Here is a 13,808-nt window from a genome sequence, read left to right as displayed (position 1 = left end):
GTAATAAATTGATGTAATGAAACAAACTGCAAGTGCAGTAAAGCTTCTCTCATTCATTTAATGTCTTAAGCTTAATACATTCCTTCAAACGAACAAACTGTATTCATTCATTCAAAAAATCAAACGTTATAAATTGATGCAATGCAACAAACTGCAAGTGCAGTAGAGCTTCTCCCATTCATTTAATGTCTCAAGCTTAATACATTCCTTCACCCGAACAAACTGTATTCATTCATTCAATGCCTCAAGCTTAACTCTTTCATTGAAAGAAACAAACTGTATTCGTTCAGTCGCTGTATGAAACTTCAATTATTCATTCAATGGATTCAATGAAACAAACTGCACCAGATGATTCAATGATTAGAGCTTCTCTTCTTCTTTCAATGTCTCGAGCTTAACACATTCATTCAACCAAACAAACTGTTTTTATTCATTCAGTAAATCAACCGTTATAAATTGATGTAATGAAACAAACTGCAAGTGCAGTAAAGCTTCTCTCATTCATTTAATGTCTCAAGCTTAATACATTCCTTCAACCGAACAATCTGTATTCATTCATTCAAAAAATCAAACGTTATAAATTGATGCAATGCAACAAACTGCAAGTGCAGTAGAGCTTCTCCCATTCATTTAATGTCTCAAGCTTAATACATTCCTTCACCCGAACAAACTGTATTCATTCATTCAATGCCGTAAGCTTAACTCTTTCATTGAAAGAAACAAACTGTATTCGTTCATTCGCTGAAAGAAACTTCAATCATTCATTCAATGTATCAGTCGTTATTCACTGATTCAATGAAACAAACTGCACCAGATGATTCAATGATTAGAGCTTCTCTTATTCATTCATTGTCTCAAGCTTAACACATTCATTCAACCAAACAAACTCTTTTTATTCATTCAGTAAATCAACCGTAATAAATTGATGTAATGAAACAAACTGCAAGTGCAGTAAAGCTTCTCTCATTCATTTAATGTCTTAAGCTTAATACATTCCTTCAACCGAACAAACTGTATTCATTCATTCAAAAAATCGAACGTTATAAATTGATGCAATGCAACAAACTGCAAGTGCAGTAGAGCTTCTCCCATTCATTTAATGTCTCAAGCTTAATACATTCCTTCACCCGAACAAACTGTGTTAAATCATTCAATGCCTCAAGCTTAACTCATTCATTGAAAGAAACAAACTGTTTTCGTTCATTCGCTGAAAGAAACTTCAATCATTCATTCAATGTATCAGTCGTTATTCACTGATTCAATGAAACAAACTGCACCAGATGATTCAATGATTAGAGCTTCTCTTATTCATTCAATGTCTGGAGCTTAACACATTCATTCAACCAAACAAACTCTTTTTATTCATTCAGTAAATCAACCGTTATAAATTGATGTAATGAAACAAACTGCAAGTGCAGTAAAACTTCTCTCATTCATTTAATGTCTCAAGCTTAATACATTCCTTCAACCGAACAAACTGTATTCATTCATTCAATGAAACAAACATTACACATTGATTCAATTAAATAAACTGCACGAATTAATTCAATTACAACACAGTTTCTCATTTATACAATACCTCAACCTTTACTCATTCGTTGAAAGTAAGTAAATGCATTCATTCGTTTGTTGATTCTAAATTCAATCGTTCATTAAATGAACCAACCTTTATTCATTGATCCAAGGAAACAGGCTGTTTGTGTTAATTCAATGAGCAGAGCTTCACTCTTCATTCAATGCCTCAAGCTTAACTCATTCATTGAAAGAAACAAACTGTATTCGTTCATTCCCTGAAAGAAACTTCAATCATTCAGTAAATCAACAGTTATAAATTGATGTAATGAAACAAACTGCAAGTGCATTAGAGCTTTTCTCATTCATTCAATGTCTCGTGCTTAACGCATTCATTCAATTAAACAAACTGTTTTCATTCATTCAAAAAATCAAAGGTTATAAATTGATGCAATGCAACAAACTGCAAGTGCAGTAGAGCTTCTCCCATTCATTTAATGTCTCAAGCTTAATACATCTTTTCACCCGAACAAACTATTCATTCATTCAATGCCTCAAGCTTAACTCATTCATTGAAAGAAACAAACTGTATTCGTTCATTCGCTGAAAGAAACTTCAATCATTCATTCAATGTATCAGTCGTTATTCACTGATTCAATGAACCAAACTGCACCAGATGATTCAATGATTAGAGCTTCTCTTATTCATTCAATGTCTCGAGCTTAACGCATTCATTCAACTAAACAAATCTTTTTATTCATTCAGTAAATCAACCGTAATAAATTGATGTAATGAAACAAACTGCAAGTGCAGTAAAGCTTCTCTCATTCATTTAATGTCTTAAGCTTAATACATTCCTTCAAACGAACAAACTGTATTCATTCATTCAAAAAATCAAACGTTATAAATTGATGCAATGCAACAAACTGCAAGTGCAGTAGAGCTTCTCCCATTCATTTAATGTCTCAAGCTTAATACATTCCTTCACCCGAACAAACTGTATTCATTCATTCAATGCCTCAAGCTTAACTCTTTCATTGAAAGAAACAAACTGTATTCGTTCAGTCGCTGTATGAAACTTCAATTATTCATTCAATGGATTCAATGAAACAAACTGCACCAGATGATTCAATGATTAGAGCTTCTCTTCTTCTTTCAATGTCTCGAGCTTAACACATTCATTCAACCAAACAAACTGTTTTTATTCATTCAGTAAATCAACCGTTATAAATTGATGTAATGAAACAAACTGCAAGTGCAGTAAAGCTTCTCTCATTCATTTAATGTCTCAAGCTTAATACATTCCTTCAACCGAACAATCTGTATTCATTCATTCAAAAAATCAAACGTTATAAATTGATGCAATGCAACAAACTGCAAGTGCAGTAGAGCTTCTCCCATTCATTTAATGTCTCAAGCTTAATACATTCCTTCACCCGAACAAACTGTATTCATTCATTCAATGCCGTAAGCTTAACTCTTTCATTGAAAGAAACAAACTGTATTCGTTCATTCGCTGAAAGAAACTTCAATCATTCATTCAATGTATCAGTCGTTATTCACTGATTCAATGAAACAAACTGCACCAGATGATTCAATGATTAGAGCTTCTCTTATTCATTCATTGTCTCAAGCTTAACACATTCATTCAACCAAACAAACTGTTTTTATTCATTCAGTAAATCAACCGTTATAAATTGATGTAATGAAACAAACTGCAAGTGCAGTAAAGCTTCTCTCATTCATTTAATGTCTGAAGCTTAATACATTCCTTCAACCGAACAAACTGTATTCATTCAAAAAATCAAACGTTATAAATTGATGCAATGCAACAAACTGCAAGTGCAGTAGAGCTTCTCCCATTCATTTATTGTCTCAAGCTTAATACATTCCTTCACCCGAACAAACTGTATTCATTCATTCAATGCCTCAAGCTTAACTCTTTCATTGAAAGAAACAAACTGTATTCGTTCATTCGCTGTAAGAAACTTCAATCATTCATTCAATGTATCAGTCGTTATTCACTGATGCAATGAACCAAACTGCACCAGATGATTCAATGATTAGAGCTTCTCTTATTCATTCAATGTCTCGAGCTTAACGCATTCATTCAACCAAACAAACTCTTTTTATTCATTCAGTAAATCAACCGTTATAAATTGATGTAATGAAACAAACTGCAAGTGCAGTAAAGCTTCTCTCATTCATTTAATGTCTCAAGCTTAATACATTCCTTCAACCGAACAAACTGTATTCATTCATTCAAAAAATCAAACGTTATAAATTGATGCAATGCAACAAACTGCAAGTGCAGTAGAGCTTCTCCCATTCATTTAATGTCTCAAGCTTAATACATTTTTTCACCCGAACAAACTATTCATTCATTCAATGCCTCAAGCTTAACTCAGTCATTGAAAGAAACAAACTGTATTCGTTCATTCGCTGAAAGAAACTTCAATCATTCATTCAATGTATCAGTCGTTATTCATTGAATCAATGAAACAAACTGCACCCGATGATTCAATGATTAGAGCTTCTCTTATTCATTCAATGTCTCGAGCTTAACGCATTCATTCAACCAAACAAACTGTTTTTATTCATTCAGTAAATCAACCGTTATAAATTGATGTAATGAAACAAACTGCATGTGCAGTAAAGCTTCTCTCATTCATTTAATGTCTTAAGCTTAATACATTCCTTCAACCGAACAAACTGTATTCATTCATTCAAAAAATCAAACGTTATAAATTGATGCAATGCAACAAACTGCAAGTGCAGTAAAGCTTCTCTAATTCATTTAATGTCTCAAGCTTAATACATTCCTTCAACCGAACAAACTGTATTCATTCATTCAAAGAAACAAACGTTATACATTGATTCAATAAAATAAACTGCACGAATTAATTTAATTACAACACAGTTTCTCATTCATTCAATACCTCAACCTTTCCTCATTCATTGAAAGATAGTAAAAGTATTCATTCGTTTGTTGATACTAAATTCAATCGTTCATTAAATGAACCAAACTTTATTCATTGATCCAATGAAACAAGCTGTTCGTGTTAATTCAATGAGCAGAGCTTCACTCTTCATTTAATGTCTAGAGGTTAATAGATTCATTGAAAGAAACAAACTGTATTCATTCATTCAATTAAACAAATGATATTCATTGTTTCAATGATTTGCGCTTATCTCATTCATTCAATGCTTCCAGCTTAACTCATTCATTGAAAGTAACAAGCTGTATTCGTTCATTCGCTGAAAGAAACGTCAATCATTCATTCAATGTGTCAGTCGTTATTCACTGATTCAAAGAACCAAACTGCACCAGATGATTCAATGATTAGAGCTTCTCTTATTCATTCAATGTCTCGAGTTTAACGCATTCATTCAACCAAACAAACTGTATTCATTCATACAAAAAATCAAACGTTATAAATTGATGCAATGCAACAAACTTCAAGTGCAGTAGAGCTTCTCCCATTCATTTAATGTCTCAAGCTTAATACATTCCTTCACCCGAACAAACTGTAATCATTCATTCAATGCCTCAAGCTTAACTCATTCATTGAAAGAAACAAATTGTATTCGTTCATTCGCTGAAAGAAACTTCAATCATTCATTCAATGTATCAGTCGTTATTCACTGATTCAATGAAACAAATGCACCAGATGATTCAATTATTAGAGCTTATCTCATTCATTCAATGTCTCGAGCTTAACGCATTCATTCAACCAAACAAACTGTTTTTATTCATTCAGTAAATCAACCGTTATAAATTGATGTAATGAAACAAACTGCGAGTGCATTACAGCTTTTCTCATTCATTCAATGTCTCGTGCTTTACGCATTCATTCAATTAAACAAACTGTTTTCATTCATTCAAAAAATCAAACGTTATAAATTGATGCAATGCAACAAACTGCAAGTGCAGTAGAGCTTCTCCCATTCATTCAATGCCTCAAGCTTAACTCATTCATTGAAAGTAACAAGCTGTGTTCGTTCATTCGTTGAAAGAAACTTCAATCATTCATTCAATGTATAACGGTTATTCACTGATTCAATGAAACAAACTGCACCAGATGATTCAATGATTAGAGCTTCTCTCATTCATTCAATGTCTCGAGCGAAACGCATTCATTCAACCAAACAAACTGTTTTTATTCATTCAGTAAATCAACCGTAATAAATTGATGTAATGAAACAAACTGCAAGTGCATTAGAGCTTCTCTTATTCATTCAATGTCTCGAGCTTAACTAATTCATTCAACCAAACAAACTCTTTTTATTCATTCAGTAAATCAACCGTAATAAATTGATGTAATGAAACAAACTGCAAGTGCAGTAAAGCTTCTCTCATATATTTAATGTCTTAAGCTTAATACATTCCTTCAACCGAACAATCTGTATTCATTCATTCAAAAAATCAAACGTTATAAATTGATGCAATGCAACAAACTGCAAGTGTAGTAGAGCTTCTCCCATTCATTTAATGTCTCAAGCTTAATACATTCCTTCACCCGAACAAACTGTATTCATTCATTCAATGCCTCAAGCTTAACTCTTTCATTGAAAGAAACAAATTGTATTCGTTCATTCGCTGAAAGAAACTTCAATCATTCATTCAATGTATCAGTCGTTATTCACTGATTCAATGAACCAAACTGCACCAGATGATTCAATGATTAGAGCTTCTCTTATTCATTCAATGTCTCGAGCTTAACGCATTCATTCAACCAAACAAACTCTTTTTATTCATTCAGTAAATCAACCGTTATAAATTGATGTAATGAAACAAACTGCAAGTGCAGTAAAGCTTCTCTCATTCATTTAATGTCTCAAGCTTAATACATTCCTTCAACCGAACAAACTGTATTCATTCATTCAAAAAATCAAACGTTATAAATTGATGCAATGCAACAAACTGCAAGTGCAGTAGAGCTTCTCCCATTCATTTAATGTCTCAAGCTTAATACATTCCTTCACCCGAACAAACTGTATTCATTCATTCAATGCCTCAAGCTTAACTCATTCATTGAAAGAAACAAACTGTATTCGTTCATTCGCTGAAAGAAACTTCAATCATTCATTCAATGTATCAGTCGTTATTCACTGATTCAATGAAACAAACTGCACCAGATGATTCAATGATTAGAGCTTCTCTTATTCATTCAATGTCTCGAGCTTAACACATTCATTCAACCAAACAAACTGTTTTTATTCATTCAGTAAATCAACCGTTATAAATTGATGTAATGAAACAAACTGCAAGTGCAGTAAAGCTTCTCTCATTCATTTAATGTCTCAAGCTTAATACATTCCTTCAACCGAACAAACTGTATTCATTCATTCAATGAAACAAACATTACACATTGATTCAATTAAATAAACTGCACGAATTAATTCAATTACAACACAGTTTCTCATTTATACAATACCTCAACCTTTACTCATTCGTTGAAAGAAAGTAAAAGCATTCATTCGTTTGTTGATTCTAAATTCAATCGTTCATTAAATGAACCAACCTTTATTCATTGATCCAAGGAAACAAGCTGTTTGTGTTAATTCAATGAGCAGAGCTTCACTCTTCATTCAATGCCTCAAGCTTAACTCATTCATTGAAAGAAACAAACTGTATTCGTTCATTCCCTGAAAGAAACTTCAATCATTCATTCAATGTATCAGACGTTATTTATTGATTCAATGAAACTAACTGCACCAGGTGATTCAATGATTAGAGCTTCTCTCATTCATTCAATGTCTCGAGCTTAACGCATTCATTCAACGAAACAAACTCTTTTTATTCATTCAGTAAATCAACCGTTATAAATTGATGTAATGAAACAAACTGCAAGTGCAGTAAAGCTTCTCTCATTCATTTAATGTCTCAAGCTTAATACATTCCTTCAACCGAATAAACTGTATTCATTCATTCAATGAAACAAACGTTACACATTGATTCAATTAAATAAACTGCACGAATTAATTCAATTACAACACAGTTTCTCATTTATACAATACCTCAACCTTTACTCATTCGTTGAAAGAAAGTAAATGCATTCATTCGTTTGTTGATTCTAAATTCAATCGTTCATTAAATGAACCAACCTTTATTCATTGATCCAAGGAAACAAGCTGTTTGTGTTAATTCAATGAGCAGAGCTTCACTCTTCATTCAATGCCTCAAGCTTAACTCATTCATTGAAAGAAACAAACTGTATTCGTTCATTCCCTGAAAGAAACTTCAATCATTCATTCAATGTATCAGACGTTATTTATTGATTCAATGAAACTAACTGCACCAGATGATTCAATGATTAGAGCTTCTCATATTCATTCAAAGTCTCGAGCTTAACGCATCCATTCAACCAAACAAACTGTTTTTATTCATTCAGTAAATCAACAGTTATAAATTGATGTAATGAAACAAACTGCAAGTGCATTAGAGCTTTTCTCATTCATTCAATGTCTCGTGCTTAACGCATTCATTCAATTAAACAAACTGTTTTCATTCATTCAATAAATCAAAGGTTATAAATTGATGCAATGCAACAACCTGCAAGTGCAGTAGAGCTTCTCCCATTCATTTAATGTCTCAAGCTTAATACATTTTTTCACCCGAACAAACTATTCATTCATTCAATGCCTCAAGCTTAACTCATTCATTGAAAGAAACAAACTGTATTCGTTCATTCGCTGAAAGAAACTTCAATCATTCATTCAATGTATCAGTCGTTATTCACTGATTCAATGAACCAAACTGCACCAGATGATTCAATGATTAGAGCTTCTCTTATTCATTCAATGTCTCGAGCTTAACGCATTCATTCAACCAAACAAACTCTTTTTATTCATTCAGTAAATCAACCGTTATAAATTGATGTAATGAAACAAACTGCAAGTGCAGTAAAGCTTCTCTCATTCATTTAATGTCTCAAGCTTAATACATTCCTTCAACCGAACAAACTGTATTCATTCATTCAAAAAATCAAACGTTATAAATTGATGCAATGCAACAAACTGCAAGTGCAGTAGAGCTTCTCCCATTCATTTAATGTCTCAAGCTTAATACATTCCTTCACCCGAACAAACTGTATTCATTCATTCAATGCCTCAAGCTTAACTCATTCATTGAAAGAAACAAACTGTATTCGTTCATTCGCTGAAAGAAACTTCAATCATTCATTCAATGTATCAGTCGTTATTCACTGATTCAATGAAACAAACTGCACCAGATGATTCAATGATTAGAGCTTCTCTTATTCATTCAATGTCTCGAGCTTAACACATTCATTCAACCAAACAAACTGTTTTTATTCATTCAGTAAATCAACCGTTATAAATTGATGTAATGAAACAAACTGCAAGTGCAGTAAAGCTTCTCTCAATCATTTAATGTCTCAAGCTTAATACATTCCTTCAACCGAACAAACTGTATTCATTCATTCAATGAAACAAACATTACACATTGATTCAATTAAATAAACTGCACGAATTAATTCAATTACAACACAGTTTCTCATTTATACAATACCTCAACCTTTACTCATTCGTTGAAAGAAAGTAAAAGCATTCATTCGTTTGTTGATTCTAAATTCAATCGTTCATTAAATGAACCAACCTTTATTCATTGATCCAAGGAAACAAGCTGTTTGTGTTAATTCAATGAGCAGAGCTTCACTCTTCATTCAATGCCTCAAGCTTAACTCATTCATTGAAAGAAACAAACTGTATTCGTTCATTCCCTGAAAGAAACTTCAATCATTCATTCAATGTATCAGACGTTATTTATTGATTCAATGAAACTAACTGCACCAGGTGATTCAATGATTAGAGCTTCTCTCATTCATTCAATGTCTCGAGCTTAACGCATTCATTCAACCAAACAAACTCTTTTTATTCATTCAGTAAATCAACCGTTATAAATTGATGTAATGAAACAAACTGCAAGTGCAGTAAAGCTTCTCTCATTCATTTAATGTCTCAAGCTTAATACATTCCTTCAACCGAATAAACTGTATTCATTCATTCAATGAAACAAACGTTATACATTGATTCAATTAAATAAACTGCACGAATTAATTCAATTACAACACAGTTTCTCATTTATACAATACCTCAACCTTTACTCATTCGTTGAAAGAAAGTAAATGCATTCATTCGTTTGTTGATTCTAAATTCAATCGTTCATTAAATGAACCAACCTTTATTCATTGATCCAAGGAAACAAGCTGTTTGTGTTAATTCAATGAGCAGAGCTTCACTCTTCATTCAATGCCTCAAGCTTAACTCATTCATTGAAAGAAACAAACTGTATTCGTTCATTCCCTGAAAGAAACTTCAATCATTCATTCAATGTATCAGACGTTATTTATTGATTCAATGAAACTAACTGCACCAGATGATTCAATGATTAGAGCTTCTCATATTCATTCAAAGTCTCGAGCTTAACGCATCCATTCAACCAAACAAACTGTTTTTATTCATTCAGTAAATCAACAGTTATAAATTGATGTAATGAAACAAACTGCAAGTGCATTAGAGCTTTTCTCATTCATTCAATGTCTCGTGCTTAACGCATTCATTCAATTAAACAAACTGTTTTCATTCATTCAATAAATCAAAGGTTATAAATTGATGCAATGCAACAACCTGCAAGTGCAGTAGAGCTTCTCCCATTCATTTAATGTCTCAAGCTTAATACATTTTTTCACCCGAACAAACTATTCATTCATTCAATGCCTCAAGCTTAACTCATTCATTGAAAGAAACAAACTGTATTCGTTCATTCGCTGAAAGAAACTTCAATCATTCATTCAATGTATCAGTCGTTATTCACTGATTCAATGAACCAAACTGCACAGGATGATTCAATGATTAGAGCTTCTCTTATTCATTCAATGTCTCGAGCTTAACGCATTCATTCAACCAAACAAACTCTTTTTATTCATTCAGTAAATCAACCGTAATAAATTGATGTAATGAAACAAACTGCAAGTGCAGTAAAGCTTCTCTCATTCATTTAATGTCTTAAGCTTAATACATTCCTTCAACCGAACAAACTGTATTCATTCATTCAAAAAATCAAACGTTATAAATTGATGCAATGCAACAAACTGCAAGTGCAGTAGAGCTTCTCCAATTCATTTAGTGTCTCAAGCTTAATACATTCCTTCACCCGAACAAACTGTATTCATTCATTCAATGCCTCAAGCTTAACTAATTCATTGAAAGAAACAAACTGTAATCGTTCATTCGCTGAAAGAAACTTCAATTATTCATTCAATGTATCAGTCGTTATTCATGGATTCAATGAAACAAACTGCACCAGATGATACAATGATTAGAGCTTCTCTTATTCATTCAATGTCTCAAGCTTAACACATTCATTCAACCAAACAAACTGTTTTTAATCATTCAGTAAATCAACCGTTATAAATTGATGTAATGAAACAAACTGCAAGTGCAGTAAAGCTTCTCTCATTCATTTAATGTCTCAAGCTTAATACATTCCTTCAACCGAACAAACTGTATTCATTCATTCAAAAAATCAAACGTTATAAATTGATGCAATGCAACAAACTGCAAGTGCAGTAGAGCTTCTCCCATTCATTTACTGTCTCAAGCTTAATACATTCCTTCACCCGAACAAACTGTATTCATTCATTCAAAAAATCAAACGTTATAAATTGATGCAATGCAACAAACTCCAAGTGCAGTAGAGCTTCTCCCATTCATTTAATGTCTCAAGCTTAATACATTTTTTCACCCGAACAAACTATTCATTCATTCAATGCCTCAAGCTTAACTCATTCATTGAAAGAAACAAACTGTATTCGTTCATTCGCTGAAAGAAACTTCAATCATTCATTCAATGTATCAGTCGTTATTCACTGATTCAATGAACCAAACTGCACAGGATGATTCAATGATTAGAGCTTCTCTTATTCATTCAATATCTCGAGCTTAACGCATTCATTCAACCAAACAAACTCTTTTTATTCATTCAGTAAATCAACCGTAATAAATTGATGTAATGAAACAAACTGCAAGTGCAGTAAAGCTTCTCTCATTCATTTAATGTCTTAAGCTTAATACATTCCTTCAACCGAACAAACTGTATTCATTCATTCAAAAAATCAAACGTTATAAATTGATGCAATGCAACAAACTGCAAGTGCAGTAGAGCTTCTCCCATTCATTTAATGTCTCAAGCTTAATACATTCCTTCACCCGAACAAACTGTATTCATTCATTCAATGCCTCAAGCTTAACTCATTCATTGAAAGAAACAAACTGTAATCGTTCATTCGCTGAAAGAAACTTCAATTATTCATTCAATGTATCAGTCGTTATTCATGGATTCAATGAAACAAACTGCACCAGATGATTCAATGATTAGAGCGTCTCTTAGTAATTCAATGTCTCGAGCTTAACACATTCATTCAACCAAACAAACTGTTTTTATTCATTCAGTAAATCAACCGTTATAAATTGATGTAATGAAACAAACTGCAAGTGCAGTAAAGCTTCTCTCATTCATTTAATGTCTCAAGCTTAATACATTCCTTCAACCGAACAATCTGTATTCATTCATTCAAAAAATCAAACGTTATAAATTGATGCAATGCAACAAACTGCAAGTGCAGTAGAGCTTCTCCCATTCATTTAATGTCTCAAGCTTAATACATTCCTTCACCCGAACAACCTGTATTCATTCATTCAATGCCTCAAGCTTAACTCTTTCATTGAAAGAAACAAACTGTATTCGTTCATTCGCTGAAAGAAACTTCAATCATTCATTCAATGTATCAGTCGTTATTCACTGATTCAATGAAACAAACTGCACCAGATGATTCAATGATTAGAGCTTCTCTTATTCATTCAATGTCTGGAGCTTCACGCATTCATTCAACCAAACAAACTGTTTTTATTCATTCAGTAAATCAACCGTAATAAATTGATGTAATGAAACAAACTGCAAGTGCAGTGAAGCTTCTCTCATTCATTTAATGTCTTAAGCTTAATACATTCCTTCAACCGAACAAACTGTATTCATTCATTCAAAAAAATCAAACGTTATAAATTGATGCAATGCAACAAACTGCAAGTGCAGTAGAGCTTCTCCAATTCATTTAGTGTCTCAAGCTTAATACATTCCTTCACCCGAACAAACTGTATTCATTCATTCAATGCCTCAAGCTTAACTCATTCATTGAAAGAAACAAACTGTAATCGTTCATTCGCTGAAAGAAACTTCAATTATTCATTCAATGTATCAGTCGTTATTCATGGATTCAATGAAACAAACTGCACCAGATGATTCAATGATTAGAGCTTCTCTTATTCATTCAATGTCTCGAGCTTAACGCATTCATTCAACCAAACAAACTCTTTTTATTCATTCAGTAAATCAACCGTTATAAATTGATGTAATGAAACAAACTGCAAGTGCAGTAAAGCTTCTCTCATTCATTTAATGTCTCAAGCTTAATACATTCCTTCAACCGAACAAACTGTATTCATTCATTCAAAAAATCAAACGTTATAAATTGATGCAATGCAACAAACTGCAAGTGCAGTAGAGCTTCTCCCATTCATTTAATGTCTCAAGCTTAATACATTCCTTCACCCGAACAAACTGTATTCATTCATTCAATGCCTCAAGCTTAACTCATTCATTGAAAGAAACAAACTGTATTCGTTCATTCGCTGAAAGAAACTTCAATCATTCATTCAATGTATCAGTCGTTATTCACTGATTCAATGAAACAAACTGCACCAGATGATTCAATGATTAGAGCTTCTCTTATTCATTCAATGTCTCGAGCTTAACACATTCATTCAACCAAACAAACTGTTTTTATTCATTCAGTAAATCAACCGTTATAAATTGATGTAATGAAACAAACTGCAAGTGCAGTAAAGCTTCTCTCATTCATTTAATGTCTCAAGCTTAATACATTCCTTCAACCGAACAAACTGTATTCATTCATTCAATGAAACAAACATTACACATTGATTCAATTAAATAAACTGCACGAATTAATTCAATTACAACACAGTTTCTCATTTATACAATACCTCAACCTTTACTCATTCGTTGAAAGAAAGTAAAAGCATTCATTCGTTTGTTGATTCTAAATTCAATCGTTCATTAAATGAACCAACCTTTATTCATTGATCCAAGGAAACAAGCTGTTTGTGTTAATTCAATGAGCAGAGCTTCACTCTTCATTCAATGCCTCAAGCTTAACTCATTCATTGAAAGAAACAAACTGTATTCGTTCATTCCC

The sequence above is a fragment of the Chiloscyllium plagiosum genome, unplaced genomic scaffold (assembly GCF_037043375.1).
Source record: "Chiloscyllium plagiosum isolate Xiang-an unplaced genomic scaffold, Cpla_swu_hap1 HiC_scaffold_8, whole genome shotgun sequence".
Classification (NCBI taxonomy): Eukaryota; Metazoa; Chordata; class Chondrichthyes; order Orectolobiformes; family Hemiscylliidae; genus Chiloscyllium; species Chiloscyllium plagiosum.
Note: the sequence above shows the minus strand (reverse complement) of the source record.